Genomic DNA, 4,520 nt, shown 5'->3' on the forward strand with positions numbered 1-4,520 from the left:
TCTCTTGTAATTGTTGTCCAAAAGAGTTTATTTATGCTCATTTTCTTTGATGTGGGACATTTGTCCCCTATGAACATGTTCAAAATGAGGCTTTCACGTAAAGACCAAGGACATTAATTACTCCAAAGTTGGATGATTAGCTTATTTAATAACACTTGTGTTCAGAAAACGTTCTTGACCTTATTCTTTAGTGTTTCCGCAAACATTGTTCATACCTTATTAATAAGTAGTATATGAAATGTGTTTTATTTTAAAAGAGGGACTGTCCTTGGGAATTACGGCTTTAATTTGGATGGGTGATAGAGGGGGAGGGTCTGTGATATGCAGGCCGTATTTTTCGATAAGAAGCATATGAGTGGCTCTGACAGCTTTCACAGCCATGAATTACTACAAATCTTTAAAAGTACAAATGATATTACTAGTAACAACTTACGTGTTCTGACTTCTTTAAGATGGTATTTTCAGCCGAGAAGGGTGAGAGATCCAGCATGCCCTGATCTAAAGCAGTAATTGTAATGAAGATTAACACGACAGTGAGCAAAATATAACAGAAGTGGCCAGCCTGCGGCCATGGAGCTGCCAATGGTTCATAAGCTGCTCAGGTGCTATTCCCATGCCATGGGGAACAGTTGGTTGGGGCTGCAGAGCTCCCTCTCTCGGAGGGTGGATACAGTGTTGAAACAGTGATTTCAAAAGGAATGGAAGAGGTGATGGCACAGCTATGATATAGGAGCAAAGACGACACGCAGGTAGGTGTGACAAAAGATGATGAAGAATGTTGGGTGAGATGGTGCTCTGAGTGGAGAGTCAACTGGAGAAAGTGAAGAGAACCAATGTCAGAAAGGTAGGGAGCCTGGGTTAGATAGAAATGCAGACTTCCACAAAGTTTGAGTGCATTCAGGTGGAGGACCACCTTAATATTGTAGTCACCAATTTAAGTTATGCTCTAGGAGTGTTTCTTCCCCCATCTCCTTTACCTTCTCTTTTTCTACCACTAGTAAGGTTACTAGTTGGAAGGATCTTTCTGAGACCCAAAGCTATATAAATCTTAGCTGCCAGTACAAAAGCTGGAGAAAAGGGTCTGTAATATTAAGGAAGTGATACTGACATTGAATGAACTAGTGAAAGATGTTTGGGTCTTGTATTTTATGTCTGAGAATATGTAGCTGAGAAAAATTACTATCACTCCAAGCAGAAGCTAATTCTTCTTTCTCTCCAGATCAGGAAGAAGGAATTTCTAAGGGATGAAGTTTTCAGAGTGTCTTTTTGTGACTTTATGATTGCATTTGAGGAGTCATAGAAGACTTTGTGTCTTTTCTTAGATATCTTTGTGTTATCTGTTAGGTGTTTGGAAACCACTACTTTTGATTTGTCTGTCGTGCAAAAATGTGGTTCTTAAATTGTGTGCTTAATATGCGTTGTAGTTTGAAAACACAAATACATTGCAACCATTTTTTAGAAAAGACTTGTAATAAGGATCGTAAAAGTGAGGTCCAGTAGAAAACATGTAACCTTTTATAGTGTCAAGCTTTGCCTTTTCTGAACCTTAGTTCATATGCAAATACTGATAAAAACTGTAAGAGGAGTGGCTTTCTAGTTCATTAAGTGAGTTCTAGAACATTAATATTTCGTTTAACATCAGTTAATTTTAAAACAGCATGTGGGGACTGCTAATCTGGAGTCAGTGTGAACAATAACTTTTGGAAGAGAACAATTAGAGCCTCTAACAAGCGCAGTAATAGCCCTCTCGGCAAGATCTTGCTTTGCTCTCCCTCAGCTGCAGTTTCAACTTTCACTTCAGTGCTGCCAGTTACTGGTTGAAGGGAACAGTCGTCAACCTCTTCACCAACACGTCTTGCAGTCATGGAAAATTCGGAAGCTGAAAGTTAAGGTAATTGTTACTTTGGTTGTGTTTGACAGAGAAAGCCAAGTGTGTCTTCTGTCACATGTTTCTCCGTATATGGTACCGTCCAAAGGTCACTGGTGTCCAGAAACTGGGTAACAGGCTCGTAAACCTTCTACTTTATATTGTTACTGTATATCTCTTGGGTTTCAAAGCTCCATGTGAAATAGTGTAAGTATTGTCTTATACTTGGTGTAATAACGTAAAGAGAAGGGGACATTTAATGGCATTTCACTGTTTTACTTTTCTTGAAAAATCTTTATCTAGTTGGCAAAGAAATCATACTGAGAACACCCATGAAACACAAAAAGAAGCACGTTTTAGGGAGGTATGTATTGTTAGGCCCATTTTACAGATGAGACTGTGAGGACCCAGACAGCTTACCCGACATGATGTGCAGATGCAATAGCATATCTGGCAATCAAATTCAGTCTCTTCTATATGCTAGTCACCCGGCTAGCTTCTGCTTCCTGCTCAGTTTGGCATTATAATCTGGGAATTTACATTGCATGATGAATAAAGATAGCAAGATTTCCTCCATGATTTATTTTAAATTCTTAAGTGTATAATTACAGTTAGTGAATTCCTGTAGCTAAGCTATGCAGGAAGATGTAATCTGTCACTTCATTCACTGTGCTTTGTCATTTGGTCACTTTTGAAATCTAATGGCATTTGTAGCTTAGGCAATCATTTGGATACAGATAGGACAAAATTGTGACTGTACCTCCATTTAAATCAGTCTGTTATGTTAATAAAAATTGGATCCAAGGCTAGAAGAAACTGTGTGTACAGACTGACAAATTACATCTTCATCTGCCTACTCTAATTGTCTTCTAGCTGGGTTAATCTGTATTGTGTAGCTCTGACTAGAAGAATTCATATCCTAAGAGAATGCTGAAGTCAGGATTTCTAGGCAAAATAAAGAAGCATTAATTACCCAAAATTGCTTAAAGCTGGAGCTGTGCCTCTAATGGCAGTACTAATTACTCAAAACCTGACAGTGTCAAAAGCTCCCCTTAATTTGGCTGATATTTGCTCTGGATTGTGTATCTTCTTGGTTCTCTACTATCTGCCTACAATTTCAATTTGTTATCACCATTGTCAAATTACTGAGTAAATGAATTCTCTGTTTGTATTTGGAAAGCATATATTGTAGTTGTTGCATGCACAGTGTATTATTCCTTCTCCCCTCCCACTGGAGAGTAGCTCTGCTTCATTTCTGTTAATTTAAAAACAAGGTGACTCTTGGCACATCTCCCATCCTTTCAATTAGCTTAGAAATGCACTACTTTGGTTTTGGGTTTTGTTTTGTGTTTTACTTCTGGCACTGAATAAAATAAAGCAACAAACATTAAAATCACATTTCTGCAAATGAAAAAGCAATGATAAATGAAATTTAAGTTGTGAGATCAAGCACTCAGAAAATTAGAAAACATAAGAATGGAAGTCATCTGTGTAATCTTAATTTTGCTCCTTCATGCATGTGTAGTATCATGCAACCTCTAATTATGTCATCACATACTGCATTTTTCATAGTGGATAACTGATAAGTCATTTATTCAGTGTTTTCCTTGCAACTCTTACATTATTCTCATTTTCAAAATCTAGGTCTACAAAGTAATATTAAAGCTACACAAGTAACTTTACTGCGTGGATTTGATCATGCAAGGATGAAATAAGTAGGAACTTTCCTGTTGACTTCATTTGGCATAGGATCTGGTCATAGATATTTCATCACAAATATTGCCTTAAAACATTTTTAAAAGTTCTGATTCATTTATAGTCAAAATACTGAATTGACGTTACTTAATTTAAATCCAATTTTGTTGACATAAAACTTTCCAGTGGCTTATTCTGGTTTAGCCTTAGGTTTCCTTTTATGTCTTCCTTTCTGTACAGCTGAATGAGCTAGTTGTTTCTGTCCCTGCAAATAGGAATATTAGTTGTTTACCGTGATTCCAGTCATACAAGGACACAATTAAATATCCTTGCCTTTGCAGGGCAAGCTTGTTTTAGCGCTGCTTTATAATTACATTCTATTTTAAATTCTTCATAAGAATATACATAGTAACAACTTGATACGGTCAAAAAATAATTATTTTAAAATATTTTTTTCCTACAAAGAACAAGGAATACCAAATTAAATAAAGCTAATGAACAAAAGGTGGGGGAAGGCCAAAGCACACAGCGGTTTATCTTTCTGTGTCAAAACAGAGCTGAATAAGAAGCTTGTGCTACTAGGAAAATTTGGCTGGTGTTATGGACGCAGAGGGAGGGACCTTAGGATAAAAACAGAAGAATAGTCATACAGTTGCAGTTACTGATTTTTTTTCCCTACATGCAGAAAATTTTTGGCATTCCACAACAAAACCCACAAAAACACCTACATCACAAAGTTAAATAGGTTTCAAAATCGAATACTTAAAGGTCAAGAAATGCCACGTTATATATAAGTTACCAGAAGAATTTTAACTCTACCTCTTTATGCCTCCAAACCTGGACACTGAATGAAGGGGAACTGGGTTAAAAAAGAAACAAACAAAAAGCCACAAAGTATGGGATCACATAATTAAAGATTGCTACCATTCACCCTTGTATGCACATCAAGGTGGAATTA

This window comes from Struthio camelus, chromosome 15, assembly GCF_040807025.1.
Source record: "Struthio camelus isolate bStrCam1 chromosome 15, bStrCam1.hap1, whole genome shotgun sequence".
Lineage (NCBI taxonomy): Eukaryota > Metazoa > Chordata > Aves > Struthioniformes > Struthionidae > Struthio > Struthio camelus.